This window comes from Cynocephalus volans, chromosome 16, assembly GCF_027409185.1.
Source record: "Cynocephalus volans isolate mCynVol1 chromosome 16, mCynVol1.pri, whole genome shotgun sequence".
Classification (NCBI taxonomy): Eukaryota; Metazoa; Chordata; class Mammalia; order Dermoptera; family Cynocephalidae; genus Cynocephalus; species Cynocephalus volans.
The window spans coordinates 46,140,284-46,166,323 of NC_084475.1; the positions used below are offsets into that span (position 1 = coordinate 46,140,284).

The following is a 26,040-nucleotide window of genomic DNA, read 5'->3' on the forward strand; positions in this document are numbered from 1 at the left end:
TTTCCTAAGCATGTGCACAGCCTTATACATAGTGCAGCCTTTTAGATACTCAGGAATATGTCAGAGCTTTCCAAAAGTTCCCTACAGTTGGCTAGTTCTCCAGGATTTCCTTTTAAAGTCCTGACAAGGCTCTTCTTTGCCCCAACTGAAATCATAGCCTTATGGAGATCTTGCCAACAGTTTGCTATTGTTTCAGTAATGCCCTGGGGGTAAGCTTTTTCTTCCTCCAGTTGAGCTGAGCTCAGAGTTAAGTCAAATAGCCAACCATTCCCTGAGAATAGTTTTCCCAGTGAGCTGCAAGTTTGGACAAAATATTAACTATGCTCTGGGGATGGTGCCTTTAATGGAGCTCCAAAAGTGGTCACATTTCTGTGTTGTCTGCAAGGCTGCCAGCTTTTGGTTATACCACTACGCTGGTGATAGAGGGGAGATGAGAATAGCTTCCAAGTTAAAATGTCACAGACCCCCTACTGTCTTCCTAAGGTCCAGTAGTTTACTCTTGGATGGATAATTTTCAGTTCATTCTTTGGCTTGGTTAATTGCCAAAATTCTAAAATGGCTGGTTTTCATTATTTCATCTACTTTGGTTGTTTTACAGGAAGAGCAAATTCACTGAGGTCCTCACTCCACCATTCTGGAAGAAAATTGAGTTCTAATATTTTAGATCTATCTTATAGTTTTTATTAGAAAAAGCATTTTAGCCAAAAAAACGTAATTGATAAAAAAATATACACTCATATTTAGATCACTGATTTTTATCTCTAGTAGAAAATTATTTTAAGAAATCTATATTGCATTATTTAAATAGGTGAAAAACTGATCTGTAAGAGCAGAAAGAAAAACTGCAATAACAATGTCTTATTGTATTACATCTTTCCTATTACCTATGTGAATGACCAAAAATAAAGGTATTTCCTGTTCTTAGAACAGCTTCCCAAGTCTTCTCTGGACAACAGAAACAAGTTCAAGCAAGGAAGAAGCCTATTCCATCTTGTCTTACTTGGCTTAACTAGGCCAAATCCAATTCAACTATGACAGTCAAGGATAAAAAAAAAAAAGTCACAGAAAACTGGGAGTGGGAAGTCAACAGAAAAAAGGAGTCAGAGACCTGAACATAGCAACCTCTGTCTCTTGAGATTTCTTTGACAAGACTCAGTACAGAGAGATTGGGTTTACCTCAGATTCACCCAAGTATAGGCCAAACTCGTGTAGTTAAGGTAGAGTAAAATGAGCTTTTGGAAGAGAAGGGAGTTATTCATTACTATTATCAGTCTTCTATGTTAAGCTAAAATGGGCAGTACAGGGAAAGACTGAAACTGTCAAGTAGACCGAGAAAAACAAAAACCGTTTAGCAAAGCTTTTATTTTCTAGAACACCGTTGTTTCTTTTGCTTTTCTACTGTTGTGTAACAAACCACCCCAAAACTTACTGGGTTAAAATAACAACCATTTTATTTGCTCAAAATTCTGGGCAGGACTCAGCTGGGCAATTCTTCTGCTCATCTTGCTTGATGGTCATCCATACAACTATTTTCAGCTGGCAGGTGGGAAACGGGCTCAGACAGGATACTAGGATAGCTGAGCTTCTCTCTCCAAGTGGCCTCTTTTCTACATGGTCTTTCTAGGATGGTAGTCAAGTTTCTTACATGATGAATTAGTCTCCCAAAAACACAAAAGCAGAAGCTACCAGACCATCTTACATCCAGACCTGAAATAGCTTTAATTCTGTTGCATTCTGTTTGTTAAAGCAAGCTACAGGCCCAGCTCAAACAGAAAAGAGAGGCATTTCACAAGGGCATGAATGCCATCGATGTAACAGACTAAACATTAAGGCCAATATTCAGATGACTGGAATGCAAGCAACCACAAGAAACTACAAAATGGCTAAAGCTAAATGAAGACTGGTCAATTATAGTCAGATTCCTGTTCTCTGTTCCTTCCCACAGTGAGGGTCAATCTAGGTTCAGTAAGAATATTAATTATAGGTGGAACCTGATTCATTACTTACAAGCCATATGACTTTGGATAAGTCAATCAATCACTCCAAGCTTCAGCTTCTCAACTATAAAACAGGGAAAATTATATGTGCCCTTCCTTAGAGGAATGCTGTGTAGAACAAATAAGAGCTTTGAAAACTATAAACTGCTGTACAAATATAAGAAAGTATTATTTACCTGACAGGATGCTAAGTTTAATAAACCTAGCTAGGCTCCATTCTCTCTATTAATAAAATTATAATCATCATCATTAATTACCCCATATACTAAATTACTACCACAGCAATGATGTTATATATAAAATGGACTAAAATTACATTATGTTTTGTTACTATGAAGAATAGTAACATTAATGCTAGTTACAATTTATTGTTGTCCACTTATAACTCAGGTGCTGCTGGATATTTTGGGTAAGCTATAACTAACCCTACAATAACAAGGTAGGTATTATCCCTCTTTTATAAATAAAGAAACTGAAACTTCGCTACTTTAAGTAACTTGCCCATGGTCACACAGCTAGTAATTGGAAAATCCATTATTAATGTCTAATGTGTAACAGACACTTAATAAATATTTGTTGTCTAAATTAAAGAACAAATAAAGCCAGGTACAGTATCTGGCTTTAATGCAAGAAGTCTTTCAACTATATCAAAGTATTTCTCTCTTACAATCCTTATTTTTATATGCAGCTATTTAAACTCTAGACATAGCAAACATATCTAATTAACATGAGCAATCTGTCATCTTCCTCATCTGCAAAATGATTTCCTACCCGAAAAATATCTTCATTTTTTTTTTTAACATCTAATCTTTAACCCATCTAATGATTTAGTATGAGTTATAACAGTCATGTTATAATGTGAGGACACTAACTGGGGGGAAAAAAGGCAAAAAAGAAATGATACATTTACATACAAAGCAATCACTAAGACAAAACCAAAAAAAGGACCATAGCAAATATTTTTAAATGGCAAAAGTACGTGCAGTACAAATGACAAAGTTTCACATGCTTATATTATGAAGAGATCTTGAAATTTGAAAAGAGGAAAAGAAATTGCCCAACAGAAAAATAGGCTAAAGACATAAATGAAAAAGCAACAAAAGGAAAATGAATAACAAATATACTTCGTACGGTTTTTTTTTGTCATTAGTTATCAAAGAAATGAAAATCCAAATGAGATTTTTTTTAAATTGTCAGATTGGCAAAAATCAAAAAAATTAAAAAGATTGATCATACCCAGTATCTGAAAGAAAGCAAACAAACAGAACATTAAAGCACTATTGATGGGAGTATAAAATGGCACAACACAGCCTTTTTAAAGAGTGATCAAGTAATTGATAGAGATATTCAAAATGTAACCAGCTTTTTACCTAGTAATTCCATTCCTAAGAATTCATATAAAGGAAATAATTGGACAGCTGTTCATAGATGCGCAAACAATAATTAATCACAGTATCATACATAATACAGGATACTACCTAAATGTCTAGCTAGGGGATTACTTAGATAAATTACAATACATTCATATAATACCAATAGAAAGATATAAAAACTTTACTCATTACCATGAAAAAATGTTCAAGATACTAATATCAAAAAAAAATTGTATGACCCAATTTTTATAAGAAAGAGCATGTTCTTTTGTATTATTTGTAAGAGGAGAGCATGCACATGCAAGAGCAGAAGCACACCCAATAGTCGCCAGAGTGAGCACATATGTACTTACAGAGAGAAATCCCAAGATGTGATAGTAATCCTGTGAGCAAATGTATAGTAATCTCTGAGCAAAAGATTTTTTTTCGTTACTTCTTCTTTGTACCTTTTAGTATTTTCAGAATGCTTTACATTAAGCATATAGAATTTTTATAATCATGCTACAATCATTTTCATTTAAAATAATGTCAACTGTCATAAACATGAGGTTCTGTGGACTTTCAAATGTTATTACTTTTAATGTATAATACTGCCTAAAATGCATTTGATATAATACTGAATGAAGATTTAGATTTGATTCCTCTTTCAAAGGATAAATTCAAAATCATAAAACCATCACAGTTGTTTCTATCACATGTATTAGAATTTGCAATTTCTTTTAAAATGTCACTTAAAAAATGAAAGGGAAGCAGAAATGTTTAAGTGCTACAGGATATACCCAGCATTAAGTGTGCTATATTATACTCATATGTCTTTGAGGAGTAACTTGCATACATGTTAAGGACACAGAAACTTTGATTCTACAGCTGAAAATAATCCAGCACCACTTGTTATGTCAAGTTGGGAGTTTATTAACTTAAACTTGTTATTTACACAGTATAATGAGAATTCTCAATTAACCATGGGTAGATTATCCACAACCAATCTTGCTTTTGAGTTTAACCATTGTACCCAGAGTATAAGCAGTTTATTTGCTTTGTAGATCTCTTAGCTGTTTACTTTGCATGAAGCCAGGATTCTAGAAAAAAGAAATGCTTAAAATCAATTACTCAACTTGGATAGTAAATGGATAGACAAGTGAGCGGCCACTACCCTCAGGACTGAGTCTGAATAGCATCCAGATATACCACTACTCCACTACCCAGCAGGGGACTGTGGGAAACTATTAGGGCCATTTTGGTAGCCACAATGACGGGGGAAAGGAGTGTTTCTAATTCCATTTTGGCCCAGAGATGCTAAACATGCTGCCACATGGGGCACCCCACCAAGAACTGTCCCTGTTGAGATAGGGCCCGTGACTTTCTTATTTAATATTGTATTTCTAGCCTACTACCTAGCAGGCATTAAATAATTATTTGTTGAATAAAATCAAAATAAGGAATACATGTCATTGAATGAGATAAAGATAATACGAAGAGGGAAAATGAGTGATGAGAGAGAAACTAGTTTTCTACCTCTACCTGAGACAAGTCTTTGTGGCTGGGCTCCACTATACTTAGGGGAATTCTGTGAGGAGACACATTCATATCCAGGATATGTAGAAAAGCATAATACTCTACATTCAAATACAAATTACAAGAGGATTATCATCTTCCATTATAGAGATATCCAGGTATACAAGTATGTCTTCTCCCTCTATTAGTAAAGATCGGCAATTATTTCAATTCAAGACATAAATACTGGTGCTCACCCTTGCCTTGACAAGTGGGTGGCAAAACAGTTGTAGTATAAGAATGTGGGCCCTGGAATAAGGCTGCTGGGTTTGAATTTGACTTCACCATTCATTACCTGAATAAATTACTTAACATTTTTACTATTTATAAGCTTGGCAATTTACCTAACATCTTATCTTCTAGCATCAGTCTTCTCATGTATAAATGGAGAAATGAAACCAGTTCATAAACCCCTTTTCTAAACCTCTGGGCCAGATATGTCACATGACTCAAAATTTTCTGAATTTCAGAAAGTAATACCATATACAACATATGTAACGTCCCAGGTGGATCTAAGACAGCAACCCATAACCAAATGCATCAACATTTCCATAGAAAAATTAATGTTCCAAGCATGGGATAAATAAAGACCTTAAGTAGCCTCATCTCACTTAGTTCAGGCTATGCAGCCAAATTAGCTTGCCACAAACTTCAGGAAACTGGTATTTTCAGTGTCTTTTGAATTTCAGATGTGAATATAGGAGATCATGGATCCACAGTATCTATTTCCCTTGAAGATTTAATGTGAAGATTAAATTAATTTATACAAGGTACTTGCTCCAGTGCCTGGCACACAGTTAGCACTTAATGAATATTAGTTATTGTTACAACATGTTAGCTAGTTACTGTATACGATTCAAGACTATGCAAGACTGATAAAGTAATCAGCAGACTTATAGTAGCTGTAGGCAGGAGGGGATGGGGGTGCGGGTGAGTAGTGATCAGAAGGGAAACAAAGGCAATTAATTATGCCAATCAAAATAAAACACAATGAAAGTTGACTGACCATAAAGTAATTGCAAGAAAATATGCATCTGCCACACTGAACTCTTAAGTAAACATTTACTTCCTTTTGATAAAAAGGAATGTCTCAGGAGTTAATATCTGAAGACATTTAATATTTTCTGCTTCACATGTGGATTCCTACTTACAACTCTATATAGCTTTTTTCCTAAAAGTGGATCCATTTTTGAAGCTTTCTGATTAAGGTAAGACCAAAACTGGTTTCTTCCTAGCATAATAAAGCAAACAAGTTTTTGTTGACTACAGCAGGATACAGCAAATTTGGGGCAGTTAAATAATAAACACAAAATAACATACTGAATACTATCTTCCCTTGGAAATGACAGCAGTTAAATTTGCCCTTGTATCTCCCCGTGTTCTACTGGTTTTCCTAATTCAAACTCCTGGAAAAACTTTTAGTTTATATGGAGATTGAAAGAAATTATTACTTCTTAAACACTACTCTGTGCCAGACACTGGATTTGCATATATACTTTATTTAATTTTCACAAGTCCACAAAGCAATAGTTATTGTCCTCATATTACATAAGGATATTGAATTAATAAGTGGGTAAACCAAGATTCAGACTCAGAGCTGACTGACTCAAAAACCCAAGAGCTGCTTACAATAGACCACCTTGCTAAAGGATTTAGCTTCATTCTCACATTCTTGACTAATTTCTGGCTTCCTTTTTATTTTTACCCAAGTATTTTTAAAGTGTACATAATAATACAAAATTTATATTATCTCTCAGAATAAAGGAATTTAGTTCTTTCTATAATCCAAATTTGAAATGCATTTGCAATTTTTATCTTAATGTACTTGTGAAAAAATAATTAAAAATTATCTTTAGTTATAACAGCACATTCATATATACATATATATAGCATTATATTCTAAGTAATTAGCAGCACAATTATAATCAAAGAACTTCAAAGACTGCTAGAGCCTTTAGGAATAATACAAATATTTAGTTGAATAACTATTCTGGTCTTAAATATTTTTATGAAGTATGACCCACCAAATATGTCTCTATAGACTACTCCAGAGTTTAATGACCTTTTAGGGACAACCTTCTTTACAACAAATCAAAATGACCCTTTCTATAATTTAAGCTCATTCTATTTAGGTCTGGCTTTCAAAGAGTTAACGTAAGGCTTTCTTTAACATGTCTGTCATTATGCTGCTTTCTTGATTTCAACTAAAAGTTTATAACAAAAATAAAGGAGAAATACAAAAAAAAATCTGAAAACAGATTTTAAGGACTTTTACCCTTTCTTTCCCTAGACTAAATAAGTAGCTTCCATGGCTTGAATCTTTGCTCTCTCCTGTCAATACCCATTTTTGCTGCCCTTTTCCAGTGTCTCTCCAATTGTTCCACATCTAGAACGAACTGTGGAGAAAATAATTTAACATTATTAGTTTAGAGTGTTTAGTTTAGCACTCTAAACTAAGAGCTCAATGACAAAGTTTAAGAAAAATAATAATTGCCAACTTTTGGATATTAAACTCCTGAGTCATGCTCATTTTTGGAAGTCTAAAATTGTTGACACATATTCAATTTGTAAAATGCTATGAGTTGAGCCTAAACAACTACTCTTATCTTGAATTTGTGTGATTAATTTTAACCCTTTTAAAATGTCGTGATGGTTTTGATGGACGACTGACAGAATTTATTTTCTATCTGTAGATGAGTAATTTCATAAACTGCTATAATACAAGAAGACTTAGGTGCACATTTGGATAGAGTGAAAACATATTTTAAAATTCATTATCAAAAACTCTAGAATTCCATTCCTAGATACTATTACCATAACTCATAAATGCCACCATAACCTAAAATTTTCAAAGCTCTGTAAACAGACAGTAGTTTATAGAAATTACTTTTAAGAGCCAATGAACATAACTACCAGGCTTGGGGTTATGAAATCCAAGCAATATTTTAAGTTGTATAAACAACTTTATGCCCAAGACATGATATATTTAATATGGACAGTTTGTATTTTAATTTTTATAATTTTTTACATTCATATTTTTTAAACTACTCTTTTAAAACCAGTTGTCATTGGCCCTGGTAAAACGCTAAAGAAGTTGTATATCCTGTGCACTGTATTAAGCCATTAAGTATTAGTTGAAGAGGAACAAAAGCAAAGGAAAATGCCAAAAGTCTAATTCTTGCTTTCTAGCTCCACAATGCCAGTAGAAAAGAAGCACAGAACCTTGATCATCACTTCCAGCAAAACACAAGAACGAAAAGGGAGGTACAGTTTGCTACTCTAGTTTACACTCCTTGCCATAAAGGGATGCCGTACAGAGCAGTGGCTTTGAAACCGTGTCTCCTAGTGAAATACTTCTCAGAGTCGCAATAGAAAACAACAAAAATGGACCTACTTTATAGGCCAACAACTCTACTTCCAATCATTCCCTCAAAGGCAGGTACTGAAGAATTTCCTTCACTGGAAAACATAATTGGAAAATTACTAATACAGTGGATAAGAATACTAGAGTAAGGGTCATCAGATCTGCATTCATGTGCTAGATATTTCATCTGCAAGCTATGTAGCCTCAAAAGTATTTCTCAACTTCTTTCAGTCACAGTTTCTCCATCCATAATATGGAGACAATCCCTCCCCCATATAACTGACCAGTTGGGAAAAGTTAAATAAGATGCTACTCACAAAGAAATTTTGTAAAGTGTGACCTACTATGGAAATGTAAAGTATATTTTAATTACTGTACTATATGCTATGCAATATTTAAAAACAAATGTGTTTCCTTTCCTACAATTGTCCTCCCTAACATACTTCCTTATATCACACATAACAAAGGACTTTAATGCAATCAAAATGAAAGAAGGTCCAAAAATCAGATTAAAATGAAAAAAGTGGGAAGGAGAGAGATACAGCATTGCTCTGTATCAATTTTCTGGAATAATTTAAGTTAAGCTCATCTCCTACGACTTTCCCAAGAGAAGAAGTCCACCCATACATATATCTATTGGTTAATTTTCTCTAAACTATTTTTAATAAACATATTTGGAAGCACTTTTTTTTTCTTCTTTTTCGTGACCGGTAAGAGGATCGCAACCCTTGGCTTGGTGTCGCCCGCACCGCGCTCAGCCAGTGAGCGCACCGGCAATCCCTATATAGGATCCGAACCTGTGGCGGGAGCGCCACTGTGCTCCCAGGGCCGCACTCTCCCAAGTGAGCCACGGGGTTGGTCCTGGAAGCACTTTTAATAGAAGTATACCTATGAAAACTCTTTTCCAGAACCATATGAGCTTTAACAAGTATTAGGCACGATATCAATGTCCACAGTCAGATGCCCTCCATCATGAAAACCGAGTTGTAAGGAAGAAGAATGTCAGATTGGTTTGTTTGATACAGACAACTCAAATGATTTGAAAAATATAATAAAGTTGTAAGATTTCCTAGGAAAACTGAGTTTGTACTAAGTCCCTTTAAATATACTATCTGTGATAAAGATTATTAAAGCTCTTAAAGTATAACTCCAATATATAAATGCATAGTTATTTGTTGTAAATAATGTTGTAAAAGACATAAAGACAAAACTATTCAATTTATCTTTCTTCCAAGCTTATATCCATAATAAAATTTTGGAAAATGTATAGGGGAATTTTTGGTGCACCTGGTGGAGGACTTTTACTGAACCACAGATTTGAAATGGAGGTTATAGGTCCAGGTTATTTCTCTTGAGGCTTGTTTCTTAACCAGCAGATTATGTGTTTATCTTCCCATAGAAGCTGAAGACTTTTCTCAATGGCAACGGATACTTAAAACAAAAAGAATCCATACATCAAATTGAAATATGGGGCAATTTGCTTCCCGTGAAGGTTGATGAGTTCTACTTCATCGTGACATCTTTAGTTGAAACTATATAAACATTTTAGAAGAAATGATAAAGTGAGGTTCTTCAAGTTATTAACATTTTTTAAAATTATTAAGTTGTATACTCTTACAAAAAGGTAAACCACATGATTATCTTAAAGTAATATCAATTTTAATCACATTAACTTTTTGTAAAAATTAAGAAATGTTAAAATAGCAATGTTTTATCATCCCAAATGACTGGCAATTGCCATTTCAACTACTTGGAAAGGTAAGAAAATAATTTGGGTGAAAACATAATATCAAAGACCAATGATGCTGAACAGCTCACATGTACTCACAGACACTATGCCTACCCCTCTGATGCGCCCCTGCCCCCCACCTTCCCCAACCTACTCTTTTCAGCTTTCTGAATGCCAGTGGAAGGCCTCTCTTTAAGGTACTGTTTATAGTGAAAGCAGAGGTTCACCCAACCAAACTGCTACATCTTCCTACATAACCAAACCATTACTGAGTAAGGGAATTATGACATCAGCATCACATTAGCCAATTACTTTACCAAACAGTTAATATCCACTGATGCACAGGCTATCATGTCATAGGCTGAATAAAGTTGACTATTACTATTCTTCTACCTTTAATTGGAACTTACTCTGATATAGGCTTGATGTTTGGTAATCTATGAAACCACTATGGAAATGCACGTGGCATATAAACTTATTTGACTGCCATTTCAGAATGCCAAACCCAGACATTATGCGGGTAACACATGGGTATATATCAAAGAGACAGGAAAAGACTAACCTAAGAGCCATATTTTTGTTCTCTCATCAAATCACCCTGGGTAGTGCCTCAAAAATTTACGTTATAGAAGCTTCATTGCTCTTTCTCACTTTCCCTATAAACTGTGTGCTGTTTACTTTTAAATGGCATTAATCCTACCTGGAGCAGGTTGGAGAAGGGTAGTATGCGGGAAAGAGATGTTCTCTTGTGGTTTCTACAGCACCACAGAAAGTTAGGCTACCTGAAGCATCTAAAAATATGAACTATAACCAAATGACAATGTAAAGTATAGTCTAATACTGTTTTCTCTAAAACATGTAGTGAAAGAAAATAAAGTTCTTAACCATATTAACTATTGCCAGCCACCAAGAAAGAAAAAAATCTATCTCAAGATCTTATATATAAATAAAATACTATTGGAAAACATCAGACATGAGATCCCATATCTGACATATTAAAATACTCTATGTTTTATGTACATATAGTTCATTATAGAGAACAAGTGATCAAATTACCTCATGTTCTTTCCATGAGCCAAACTCAATGTATTCTCTACTATAAAATGCCAGAATGACCAACCAAGTAGCCTAAAATATTAAAAGCAAGAACAATTAAGTTAACATTAAAACTATATTCTTTGATATCTAGAAGCTATTGACTATTTTAAATTGTTGAGTTTGTGGATGAATATTAATTGCCATACAAATGAATTACTTTAAAAGTATTTCTTTGCATGTCTGCATCTATATTTTTAAATGTTTCTTATTTAGCCAAAAATATATATATATTGTTTTTGATTTTATGCAGAAGAAGAGATCATTTTTATTTTTTAAATAATTAAATTTGAAGAATAATCACAGTATTCTAAGAACCAGGAAAAATACATGAGGGAAAATAATGACAAAAAAGACTGTTTGAAAGAATGTGTACTTCATTTTAAATTGTGAAGAGAGAGCAAACAATCTTGGAAATTATCTTGCTAACTTCTCATTTAGAGAAGCAAAAGTGAGAATGTATGAGCAGCTGACATACATTTGCTCATTCCTTAAAAATAATTAAATATAATTTGTTTCTTAAAAATAAGCAAAGAATTGCATAAACAGGTCACAAAACTAAGGAAATTAATAAGATGTACATGATTATTCAGTTTTATGAAAAACTTAAAAAAGAGAAAGAACGGGAGAGGATCAGGCAAGGTAATTTTTAAACTAATGATTTTCATTGGCTAAGAAAGTAAATTTAGAGTAGCGATGATATATAAACATACACTTATGTGTATTTGTTTATACATGGTTCATGCCTTTTTTTGCCCTTGATATCAGAGATCAACTTAGTACAGAATATATCTGATCATTTAGTTAACTATAAACAGCATCATAGCTGCCTGGCGTAATTTTGTTTTGTTTGTTTTCTTTTTTTTCTTTAAAGATAAAGGTGACATTAAGTGACAGTTGTCATAAATTTTTATATTGGTCCATTAAACTTAGAAAAACAACAAAGCAAACAGACACAGCTGAGTATATATAAACAGGCAACAGTCTAAATACACATATTTGGGGTTACATGAACAAGGCAAGAATCACTAAAATAATCACAGGTGTTTGCTGTGTATTTAGGAGGTTACGAGTCAGATATAGCAAAAATGCAATAATCTACACAAACGCACCCAAATTCTCAAAAAAACCTGGCAATTTTAATCCTATTATCAGATTTTCCCGTTACATTATTGTCATTATGAAATATAGTATATTTTCTGACATGAGGTATTATTATACACATATATTATAAACTAAGTGACTAAACAATACTTCATAACAATTTTGAACAACATGCTTATGAGTTAGACATACCTGCAATTAGTTTGTAAGATAATGCTACCTACTCTGCTAATTCTAATCCTTTTTGCCAACTACCCTCCCTTATATCCACCTTGTGAACATCAAATTAGAAAATTCAGGCCAACCTATAGTTATCTGTATCCTTTACTTCTCTCCAGACAGGTTACAAATAAAATCTGCTCTCTGAACACATATTTCACTATTCCCCACCTCATTCTGACATTACCACAATTGCTCAGGATCTCTTCATTTCTCAAATTATTCCAAGTTCCTCTGCTACCACACCAGTTCATTGACAATACAAACTTGTCTTTTCCACTAATCATTTTAAACTTAAAACACAATTTATTTCTTAAAAGCTCGCTCTTTTATAATATTATTCAATTATTCATTCAAGAAAGACTAGCTATGTTGGGTATCACACACAAAAAAATTAAATATTCAGTCCCCACACAAAAACAGTTCACAGACTACCACACCTATCAAAGCAATGTGTCCTGTCCCTCATATCCAAAGTTCTACATTGGCCCCACAAGACCTTATTTTCTTTCTTTCTATATTCTACAATAAACTTTTTTTTTCTTTTTTTACTATCTATAATAAACTTTCTTTTCATCTCTAGAACTATTAAAAATATCATTCTTTTGCCCTTCAACATGTACTGAGTCACTACTGTGTGTTTGGCAACATGCTAGGAGATTAGGTGCTGGAGGATACAATGGTGAGCAAAATATAAATATTTTGCCTTCCGGTCCCTTTCCACCCACTCCCAAATACTGTTCCTAACTTTCTCAGTGCCTCTACAATTCTCCTGGAACTGACCGATCTTTCATCTTTTTCTCTCTCATTTTCTCATACCCCATCACTAATAGTAAATTAGCCCTGCTAATCTGTCACCCACGTAAGATGGTCCCTTTCCAGCACCACTCTGAGATGCAGGCAAGAGTGGCCATTGCTCTGGGACTAGCATTTTAGAGAGCACAGCCTGCTCTGGCCCTCCAGCCAAGTACATTTTCATGGCGCAAGAAGTCTACACAGCCCAGGGCCATGCTCTGACTCCTCAAGACTCTACCTCAGCAGATTCCCAGGACCCCAAATTCCCTTTGCACAGCCCTGGACTATACTCCCCAGGGCAGATGGAGAAGCACACATACCCACCTCTAAGCCAGAGGGGTAGTCAAGAGATAGCTTTCAAGAGATGGGGCAAGGTTGCTTGGGGGATGAGCATGTGAGCATGCTATGGCAAAGAGCCTAGGATATGGGGGAAAGGAGGCAGACTGCAGGACAGGGACAAGGTGACAGAGGCCAATTCTCCCTTTGCCACTATGTTCTAGAACAGAACTCCTGAAAAAGTTGAGAATTCTAAGTGGTCATCCACCATTATAAAGCTGTATTGGTCAGGTTAGGAGATTAGAACATACTCTATTTAACAGTTTCTTTGAGATTTGCAACATTTAAGTATACAAAACCACAATGAATAAGTGTCCATTTGTATTCTTGTTCATATTGGTGAGGGATGGGTCTGGTTCCCACATCCTATTTCCACTGATGGTTCCCCAGCCACAATCTTTATTATAACCCACAAAATAAAAATGATTATTATAATAGTAGCATCAGTAGAAGTGGCAGTAGTAAATACTACATTGACAATACCTCTTAGTAAAGGTCCTAGCACAGTGCCAAGCATCTAATCTATGCTAGGTTCTTTCACACCCTAAGTAACACTTAACCCTACTAATTGTTACCCACATTTTATCCATGAATTTAAAGTAACAGAGTAGCAGAAGGATTCCAACCAAGGTTTTCTGAATTAAAAGCCCAAATTCTTCACCCTATACTTCCTTTCAGATGATTAAGAGATGTTTACCTGACTTCAGACCCTGTTAATCTATCCTACACTGACCTGCCAGATAAATCTTCCAAAAGGACCACTTTCATCTTCACATTTGATCCACTTTAAAAAATATACACTGGCTGGTTATGCTATATCCAGTTAAGTTCCAAACATTAAGTCTTTTCCTTTTCGACTCTATATGATTCCCTATTTCCCAAAAAACTCTTCAGACTCTTTACACTAAGATCATACCTGCCTTTACCCCTATCATGTGCTTAACCCCTTCCTCACAGTCAATACGCCTCCAAAACAACCTTTAAGTTTCATCTCATGCCTCACCTCCTCCCTGAAGATCCGTAACTACTCAAGCCCATAATCTTTTATCCCATTTATCTGTATCCTCATAATACTGATGGTCTCTAGTCAGTCAAAAAGTAATTAAGCCATGAACTTAGCATGGTGAGAACCACAAAAGACATTACATAACTTTTGGTTTCAAATCACTTTATGGAGTTAAATGTTGTTGGAAGGCACTACAGGAGACTGGTAAAATGGCTCCAGAGACATAGTACCTGACTGAAAACCCTGCCTCAATCATATATTTGCATACACAGGTGTTAAGTATTCATAGTACAGTAACAAGCAGCAGTTCTTTTATGATAAGCAGAGTTTTGGTCCTGGAACCTATTTAGATGTTAACTTTTTGAGAACCCCAAAGAACTTTTATTCACACGTCATATACAGATATGTACTGGTAAATGTTTAGCAACCAATGTTCTCCCCCTCTCCTCTGCCCCCCCAAAAAGCCACATTTGCAGTTTCTTCTCATTTCCATGGTGCAAATAATCCTGGCATGGCCAGTTTCAAGCTAGCAATATGACATCCTAAATGCAGAGTTAAGAAGAGATGAGCAAGATTGGTTTCTCTCGAGCTGGTAAGAACAGGCTTTGGTATGTCATTGGGTTTAGCTCTCCATATTCATCATATCATAAAATAAAATAGAGAAATGCATAAATATTCATTACTTTAAAATGACAATAATGAAACCACTCCATGTTAACATAAACATTTTTACAAAATATATCTAAATCTTCCAAAATGAAAAAGATTTGATGAGAAGAGTAGAATTGTTCTACATCTTTATATACTTATTTAATCTCTTGCTTATTTAATCTCTTGCTTAATAGAAGACAATTGGATTGTCACATCACATTTACTTCTGTGCTCAATCTATTTTGGTTGAAATATGTTAAGAAAATGCTGCTTCACACAGACAAGCAGTTAAAAAAGGACCTCCTGGGACGGGTGACCCTGCCCCTGACCTCCAGAGTTCCTTCATTTACATTTTGATATGCATTTATATACAGTGTACAGTTTGCATAGAAGACTTTGGTGTAAAAAGACTTACCAGTAAGAGTTTGGACTAGTTTGGTAGTTTAATTAGTTTTTCTCACCTAGCTATTATCCCAATATGAGGAATTCTAACTTTAGACTACACTGAAAAGAAAGTCCATGCTATTTCATATGTATGCAGGCGTTTATATATATGTGTATATGAATGTATATGTATACATATTATATTTTTCCCCAATTTGACCATTCAAAAAGCTAAGAATATCAAGGAAAGAAAGATCACTACAAAATAAAAACATTTTTCAGAGAAAAAAATTCTATGCAGCAAGAAAATTTATAAAGCTAATGTATAAATCTTCACTGAGCTGGACATAATGTTCAATTAAGTATAAAAGGTACAACTGTGTTCTACATTTTAACAATGGACAATTGCATCATATATATAAGATAAGTCAGAGTTACATATTCATTGACGTCAAAAAATGGCTGCCATCAGAACAGAATTATATCTTAACTCTGAAATTTAAAGTTTCTGAATAAAATATTTTTGGCAAAACTTAATTATTGAAAATGTCATTAAACAATTTAACAGTATAAGCACATAAATTGTATTCAAGAAAAAAAGCAGCATTACTTTAAAATTTTCAGAACTACTGGCAACAGCTAGTGGTTTTATCTGAAAGACTGTATCTGTATTACATTAAGTGGTTTCCCCTGGCTCTAAAGTATCACTTTAGCCTAGTATTCATCTCACTCTTAAAACACCAAGGCAATGTTAAGCACATTCTGTACCTCTTCCTTTCCTTCAACTCGGACTGGAATGACCTTCCTTTCAAATTACCTTTCAAGGAATTGAAATAGGATAGCTATTGCCTAAACCAGTTTAAGCCCACTAGCTACTTCAAACTTACTACATTTCAAACCACTTCTATTCTTTTGCAAATATTACCTTCTAATTAAATTAAATGTCTTCATGATCACTAAAAGAACAAAAGAATATAATAAAATTTAAATATATATCTTGTAAATCAATGACAAGCATGTTGAACATCTTTTAAGGGGGAGGTCAAATAGTACCAAAGGCTATCGGATTTTTACATGACTCCACCATTCACTTACTTTTCAGCAGGAGTTATAGTCAGTTTCAGTTCTCTTATATCAACAGTGTAAGGTACTAACACAAGGCTAGGCAGTTTAGTTATTTCTACTCATAATTTTTTACATGAAAGAAATTTTGAAGGGAGGCTAAATGCTTAAATAACACAAGCCTCCCTGTATTTACTAAAATAACTAAATTTGCTCTATTTAAATTCTACCCTTTCTGCAGAGTAATAAGTATTTCATCTGTCAACGCATGTTTTTCCTATCAATTACTGCTCTTGTAATCTTTAAAGATCCTGCCCCACAATTTGATTCTGGTAACAAGATGGGACACTTTATCAAGTTTACTCTGAAGAATTCCTAACCACTGACCAGTACTGAAAATGACTTAATAAAATACATAGTGCATAACATCCCTCTTTGAAAACAATTTTGATTGTTTCTGATTAAGTCCAGTTCCATGTTACTATTTTCAGCTGCTACCCTCTCCTGCAAAACACTCTATACATCCTACCCCACAAGGACTAAGCCGGAAAGATGAAAATGACAATACTAGCTACCACAGTTAGAGGGCTAACTCTAGACTACCATGTTAAGCTCTCTGTATACACTTATGTCATTTTACCTTTCACTTTACCTTTCACTTTATAACACTATTGAGTAGGTAATACCCCAGTTTTTACATAACGTATCTGGGATCAAAGTAGTTAAGAAATTTATTTAAGTATAATTAACTATCAAATGACAAAACCAGGATTTGAATCAGGTCTCTCTTATTCAAAAGACTAGGACTCACATTTTTCCCTAACAGTTTTGCAAGATAACATACCTCAGGCCACATGCATCAGATTTTTTTTTTAAGCTAAAGACATAGGAAGTCATGGATATTTGTATAAGTGGAATTTGTATATGAGTGTTTCACATAGCATAGCTTAGGTCTTTGTGGAAATTTTACAATTCCATGCAAGTACTACAACAGTCTCCTATCAATACTGTGACAGTCCCAACAAAAATCTATATTCAAGAGTTGTTGAGGAAGGTATCTCACAAATCTGCTTCATACCAAACCTGTGTTTGTGTCTTCAAGAGTGAGCTGTGATTTGATACTCACAGACTGATCTACACTGTGTATAGCATACCTTATGATATAGAAGATAGGGACAAAGTTATGAGTTCTTACAATGTGTACCAGGTCAGGCTACTTAACTGCTAAACTACAATACAGAATACTTGATAGGAAAGACTTTTATAAAATGCCATATAGTCACTGTGTAACAAAGTAAGAAGAAATATCACTGAAGGTAACAAGAGCCACATAAATTTTTTTCTAGAAAAGCATATAATTGCATATAAACTGCAGAAGTATTAAACTCACTGTGGCTCTACTGGATTATTAAGGGATAAAGAACATTAAAAATATTTCAGAAATTGATAAATTAGTGGTGGAACTTCCAAAAGTTTGAGTTATGCCTGGTAAAGGTAGTACTTACATTAAATTGGAGCAATAACTCAACACTTAGCAGGAAAATGTTCTTTGGTGAAGCCACACAAATCTGGATCTATGATACCTCGTAATAAGATCCTATAGTAGGAAGCTAATATGATATTAGGTGGGTGTATTAAAAAATCTCAATGGGAAAATGCCACTGTGGGTAAGCTATTATTAAAAGAATGTGAAAGAGCATACCACTTAATCACGGATAAACATCGCTATGTAAAGCAAATTTATTGTTTAAAAAAAAAGCTTATACTATACTACTTACTTGTTCTATGGCATGAGCTTGCTTAAGAGGTTGATTTCACCTTTAGCTGAAGCTGTGTATTTGCTAATCTGCTTAGGGCAGCTGTCAAGTAATCAGAGTAAGCGGTGCCATTTTAATAAGGAAGTCTTTTAATGAAATAAATAGGTCACAAATACCCAATTTCTGCTCTTTACTGTAATTGCCAGTCTTTACTATAACTGCCACTTTAACAATCTTTTCCAAATGCTGACACAAAAGATGAACAAATCAAGAGTATTAGCATGTGTGTATATTTACAGCTTATTGCTGTCAAAGACTAGTTCCACTCCCAACTCCAGCAGCTATATGAGGATATGTTTCTTTTCAAGAAAGCATCCTGTTTCAGGTTGTGAATATATCTGAATTAATCTTTCGTGGCTACATTAGCAAACACATACAAAGGCTACAAAGGAGAAATGTTGACAAAGTTACAGCACAATATTACAGCATTAGGAATATCACAGATACTTTTACCGTCACTGTGAAGGACTGTATATTTTACTACTTTATTCATTCTTAATAAATTCTCTGCTCCATTAAGTTATTAGTTCTTAATTTCAAAAAATATTGTTTATATACATTTCAAATAGCCTGCTCTCTTAGATAAATTTTTAAAGTTCATCACAATCACCAGTTTTATATAAACAACCACTTAAATCACATACATAGAACTACAAGCAGTTGCTGAAAAAGTCAAATACAGGATCTCAGAGAAAGCAATTTTTTTTTTAAAAAAAGCACATGATTATTTTGCTACAGTTCAATTTTAAGTTTATGATAAATTAAGCTCCTGAAAAAAGCATCCCTGAAAACTTTTTTATATGATGATTCTGTTAACTTTTTGTTTTATTTTGAGCATACTATTTTTTTAACCAGTAGCTTCTTAAATTTGGTACTAGTATTACTATTTTAATACCAGAAGTCCTGTGCACAAACAGTAGTAGTTTTATAAGTTTGCCCATTTTCCAAAGGGTAAGCTTCCCCAAATCAAACTAGCTTGTTGTGAAAAGAAAACCATGACAACTGTTTGTACCTCTTGCTTTATTATTACATCCGGCCTGGTCACTCTTAGAAATTCAATCTATTATGGTTGCTAGGAGTCTGTTGCTGTGCAACCTAAAAGGGTATGCTGTGCTTTCAGGCTAAGGAGTGCTAATAAACCTGTAGGCTTCCCTCTATGGGTCTGACCAGTCTGTTTAAAGGGCTTAATACTTTTCAAGAGTGATTGGGGCTACAATTCAAGACACATCCTATTAAAAACAAATCACACTGAGATTTTTAACAAAGGGACAAAATGCTAAATATACACAAATATTCAAAATGTATCCTCAGAATCCCTAACTAATTTGGTAAAACAAACAAAGAACAGATTATGATCCACATTTCAATTATACCATCTACCATCCCCAAGTTTTTATTTCCATATAATCCCCTAAAAGATTATAATGGATATAAATGAACTGAGCAAGTTTCAGGGGAAAAAAGCAGCACTAAGTACCCGCAATTCTGATTTAAAAAAAAAAAAAAAAAAACCTATCTCATACATGTAAACTCCAATAATAAAAAAATTAATTAAATTTAGGAATTCAGAAGTCATGAAGTTAGCAATTATAAAAAAACAACTCAAAAATATTACTGAAAAAGTAAACAAATTCTAAATTTCATTTTATTATAAAAACAGATGAATTTTTGTTTTTCTGTTCATTTCTTTTTGTCAGTAATGGTTTTACATTTAATTCTAAAATCTGTCCCATCAAATGCATATTCTATAACTTTAATGTTAACACTTAAGTTATTCACACAAATTCACTACAATTGGATAGCATTACTTGAATGTAAATGAGAAGTAAAGCATAGTAGACTCTATCAATAAAATACTGCTAATCAAATTGTGTGAAACAGATTTGAAAAGTGAGCAGAGGTTAAGGGAGGACTGCTAATTCCTTTAAAAGAAGAAATTGTATTGACTTTTATTTACTTATAAGTAATTTTTTTCACAAAGTATTTGAAAACAAAGGTGAAACTATTCTACCAAAGACCAAAGACGATACAGAGAAATAAAAATAAATGATTCAACAATAATCATCTTAACTATAAAAATCTACACAGAACTTTCCAAGGATATTTTGGCTATACTTTCCAAGGATATAATGCCTGCAACTTTTGAAAGTTAAAAATAAATTTTTTTAAAAAGTCAGGCAACACTTTCTCTATATTCAGGGCAACATTTAGCCCTTCCACCTAACTACTCTGAGCTGGGAACATTATAATCTGTCAACTGTAGTACCTTATTCTTTTTTAAAGAGCCATGGTTATCTGTCCTTCAATGGTTGCTTTAATTTCTTCTGATTACAGACCATAGGAAGTAAAGGAAATTAATGTGCCCAGGAGCAACAAATAGACGAATGTGAACAACTATCCAAAAAAGAAAGACAAAGAACCCAATAATAAAGGAGAGCTGCAGGCTGAGAGGTGCAAAGGCAACATCTAACCAAAGAAATGAGGCTGAGGCAAGAAGAGAATGAGTTGACTAAGAAGGTTTAGAACAGCCTGTAAGTAAAGCCAAGCAGAGCAGAACAGACCAAATGGGAGGAAAAGGGCAGGAAAAAAATGATAAAAAGAGATAAGAATGCATTAGAAAGAGAATAATTGAAGAGGATTTGCAAAAAGAAACAGGAGGATTCATTTTACAAATGAGAAAACAGAAAAAAAGAAAAAACATGACAATTTATATTCAATAATTTTTATTCCTTGCTCCATCTTTAAGATGCTTTTTTAAGAAAGCATGCAACAACTGAGAGGGAAAAAAGTAATTCTTAAAAGATCTAGTGATGTCAGTAACACTTAAAATGTAAAAACCAAGTGATTAGTAACTTAGACTCCACTTAATTTGAGAAAGAAGTAATTTAAATACTTTCCAGCTCTCAAGTAGAATTAACAGAATTTTAATTTAGTTCTAAAGCTGCAGGGCCTTATGTATGAAAACATTCTTACAGGTAATTAAATTGATTCCTCCCCCCACACCCCAAGAAGAATGAAACAAAACATTAAAACACACACTACACATATACACAGTCAATAAAGTTATTAAAGTCAGATTCTACTTGAGTATACTATTCACAGGGCATGTGTTAGGCAAATGTGTTAACTTCCAAAGCAGTTATTTAATACTTTGTCAATTACTAGTAAAGTATATTAAATAATGTTGGACAAACCTGATCTGAAAGAATCAAAGTTCTAAACTGGTTACATTTAATACTTAGGACCCTGTCAGTTACTATTAACTAAAAGGCAATGGGGCAAATAATAAAACCAGTGGGGATGAATATCCCATACTGAAAGTGTTGCTGGAAAGTGTCATCTGGTATTCATTGGGTCACTGTCCCCTCAAAGCTACAAAGCTGCAATATAATTATTAAGAATGACAGCCTTAAAACAAACCATAGACTATGTAGCTATAGAGAATAACATATTCACCATTCAATTAAGCCTCTTTTTGGCAAATTCCAGTTTTCTTGGATTTGCAACACCCTATCATATTTGATTCATCTCCACATACCCACCTTTCCCCCCCAAATTTTTTTTTAAATCAAAGATCCTCAATAAATGTTGCTGAATAGAATTGAATTCTGATTTCTTTTACTTTCATAAATTTTTTATCAAGAATTGTAGGTTCTTTGATATCACATAATTAGGGTTGGTAACCAATGACTTACAGTTTAGATTTATTTTTAGTACTTATATTTTACCAACCATAAAGAGAAAAAAAATTATTATGAGGGCCATAAACACATTTCTCCTTTCTCTTCACAGAATAATTCCTTATTGTTTCTTCAAATTATTTTGACAACTTGTTTAGCCAAAGTCAAAAAGTATACTGATGTACAAAGAGTTGTTTTTTAATATTAAAATTTATAAAGGAAATGTGATACAAACAGCTGATTAGAAGAGTACTGATTAGAAGAGTACTATTGGTTAAAAACACATTTGAAAACTTCTTAAATTAAAAACCACTTTCAAACTACTACTATTCATTTTTATGCATTTAAAAACTTGAAAAATGATACTGGGGAATTTTGAAATTCATAATTGAGGATACTGAAAAGATACCTTGACATACATTCTATAAATCCAAAGGATAATTTCAGTTGCATCACATTATAAATGCCAAAAAGCTCAGATATATATTTCATTATGTTTTGTGAAAGAAAAATATATTAAAAAATCTTTAGAAAACACAAAAGAAACCATCTTAATAAAGAGGTAAATGTTACTTTCTCACAGAACACTAGCAAATAGTCTTTGAGAAGTCCATACTAAATTTGAAAATTATATTTAATTCCAACTCAAAATCTGAGAGCAGAAATATGAAAGTTCTCAATTCAAAATCTTAAATGATATTTGGCTAGAAACTAACTTTTATTCATGATTTTTTTTTTCCTTCCATCCCTCTATTCATGGTGGAGATGACACAACATGCAAAGCAGAGCAATGGATTGGCAATCTGACAGCTAAACCTGACTCACCTGTGTTGGGCCCTTTTCCAAAGGTAAAAAGCAGGGTGAATAATAATCAGGTAGGTGGGAGTATAGAGGTATAGCTGAAACAAGATTAACCATGAGTTAACCATTAAAGCAGAGTGTCAGATACATGGGAATTCATTTCATTGTTTCATCATACTGCTCAATTTTTGTAATATGCTTAAATGTTTCCTTAATAAAAAAGTTAGAGGGAAAAACATGAGAGTAGACTCAATGCTCCCCAAAGTCTCTTATATTTCACATATTTTTTCATAAACATTGTGGTGGTACACACTAGTGGTAATACTAAATTTGACTTCTTTAATTTTTTATTTTTTTAATGTCAGAAATAACCAGGTACTCATATTCAATAGACTTTGGTCCATGGGTTGCTAAAATGTGTGCACAGCTGACTCCATTCATACACAAATAAATGCCAGGGCATATTTGCAAATATAATCATTTAACCAGCCCTTAAAGATGGAAATCAGGATTGAAAATATTGTATATATAATTATATAAGTTCAAACAGAGAAAGGCAATTTTTATTTTGTTTTGTTTAAGGTTCCACAGAAATTCCTACTTCTTTAACTTAAATGTTTTAAAAAACACTTACACATTTATATTGTATTATTTTATATTATATTAATTATATTTTGTACCATTTTAAAAATATTACAGTATAGTACAATAGCCCCAAATTCTGTGAAACTTACATTTCATAATGGATGATAGGCACATAATGCTGAATATCTGACACTGAATTGAAATGGAAAATATGATATTGACTGAAAATCCCATTCTAAAAATATCAACATGATAATCTATTTGTCAAAATAACAGAATTCAAGACAATTTGCCTCCTTTAGTAACTTTTATTTATCTAAATGACCACTCATTTATGTCTTTTTGCATATACAAAATTTTACAAATAAATTCAATTCATAAATGATCATAAATGATCATTAAAGATGACTAGATAATGATAAATATATAAACAATAACATTCTAGTTTCACATCTTGTAAAACACTGAAGAGCATTTTTTTAATAAAAACCATCCTATGCAAAGATTTGTTTTCCAGTTTTAATTAGCCATAAACTGAGAGTATAACCAACCAAATTAGCAGTCTGGCTAATTCTAATCTGTTTGCCTATTAATTATGATTTTTACTTTTAATATTTCACATATAAATTCTGTTCAATTTTTTAGGGCACGTATACTTAACAGATCTTTCAGGAGAACATACAAGGTGGAAGCAGGTAGGGTTGACTTGAAGAATTTAATTTTGAAAGAGTCTCAATCTGCTTGCTTCCTTATAGAAAACCATAGTTCTGATGAAAACACACACACACACACACACACACACACACACACACACACACACGAAAATGCTGTATATTCAGAGAGAGACATAAAAGTGATAAAAGGGGCAAAGAGAAAGGCAGAAAGTGCTGTGTGAGGACATATAAAAATTTAGAACTCTTTGGTATAAAAGAAAGGCTAGCATCAATCAAAGCATCAATATTTTAAAAATATACAAAGCCATATTTAAAGAAATATCCAAAACTCACCTCCTTCGGGTTTCTTCAAATGTTACCTTCCTTCCCTGTAAGGTCTTCTTAATCACCCTATTTAAAATTGCAACCTTCTCCATCCTTATCACCTACCTTTTCTATCCTCCCTTTTTATTTTTCTCCATAGCATTTATAACCATCTATTACAATACATACTCATTTATTTTCTCTCTCCCTCATCCCCAACTGTTTAAATGTGAGCTACGAGGGCAGAAGCCTGATCAATTTTGTTCATTATTGTATTCTCCACAGCAGTTGATTTCTTGGCCCATATTGTATGTGCCAATATTTGCTCAATAAGTGAATGAAAGAATTTTTTTTAAAAATGAGCATGTACACTTAAATGTATTGCAGAAATTTAAGGGCTCCCTTAGTCTGGAGAGCAGGTAAAATGATTTCACAATTAGTAGTAAATTCACAATTAGCACCAAATTCATTACCTCAGGAGATGGTATAGAATGAAAATACACTTATTAAAAAGAAGGCTGAATGGATTTATGAATGACAGCTCCACATAAAAAAAAAAAAAATTTTCAGGATGAAGTCTATGTAGTAGACATGCAACCCTAATTGAAAAATCACAAAGGCAACCACAGATCTGACTTCTGTAATAATTTCTTTCTTTTTTTTTTTTTGTGACCAGTAAGGGGATCGCAATCCTTGGCTTGGTGTCGTCCTCACCGCGCTCAGCCAGTGAGCGCACCAGCCATCCCTATAAAGGATCCGAACCTGCGGCCTTGGCGCTCCCAGCGCCGCACTCTCCCGAGTGAGCCATGGGTTCGGCCCTGTAGTAATTTCATTTTGACACCACCAGCTGCTTTGGTATAACCCTAGAACTCAAGTCCTAATCCTGCACTTTTGACCTCTCAACAGGTATCATGAAGTTAGGCAGCAAAGGGAGAAACCAAGGAGGTTGGGGTATTCAAAGCAGCCCCCCAAATAGTAAAGTTCCCATGACACCCCACGGTGGCTCTCCCATATTAAGTAGCATTAGGAATTCCTGCACCCCACTACACCTAGAAAAGAGGAAGTAGGTACTGGAGGTATTCCCCAGCTTCTGAAACCAAGAAATTAGTTTTGTCAGACACTAAGGAAATTCTAAGCAAGTATATATATATATATATATATAAAAATAAGAGTGAGACAACAAAATGTCATTTGAACAGGTAAGAGAAAAAAGACCTTGATTAAGTTCAGCCCAAATCTACCACTAGGCTAGATGATCCTCTATTTGAAGAAATATCAGAAATTTATGAATTCATGCCATTAAATTCATTTTGAAGTAAATAAATGCAATAGGAACAATAAACTTCACTGTTCTAATGTTCACTATAAAATCAGGGCTACACAAAATTATAAAATGGTTACATGTGTTTTCTATAATTTGGTTAGAGAAAAGATAAACAATCTGAGGCTTAACCAACAATTATTCATCAGTTGCTTCTACTAGGAAAGGGTCTTGTGCTGAGTTCAAAAAC

The 26,040-nt window shown here is 33.7% G+C and overlaps 1 protein-coding gene across 5 annotated transcripts in view; it reads right to left on the reverse strand.

Annotated features, from left to right (window-relative positions):
• RFX3 (regulatory factor X3) overlaps positions 1 to 26,040 on the reverse strand; it is a 281,067-nt gene that overhangs the window by 237,700 nt on the left and 17,327 nt on the right. For 2 of the 5 annotated variants that reach the window (XM_063080722.1, XM_063080721.1), the window contains exon 2: positions 22,992 to 23,065. The exons of 2 other annotated variants lie outside the window; for them this stretch is intronic. The gene's annotated coding sequence lies outside the window, so the exon portion shown is untranslated. Of the gene's footprint in view, positions 1 to 18,447; positions 18,525 to 22,991; positions 23,066 to 26,040 lie in introns of those variants that run through there. One more of the 5 variants, XM_063080723.1, reaches the window with a different exon arrangement.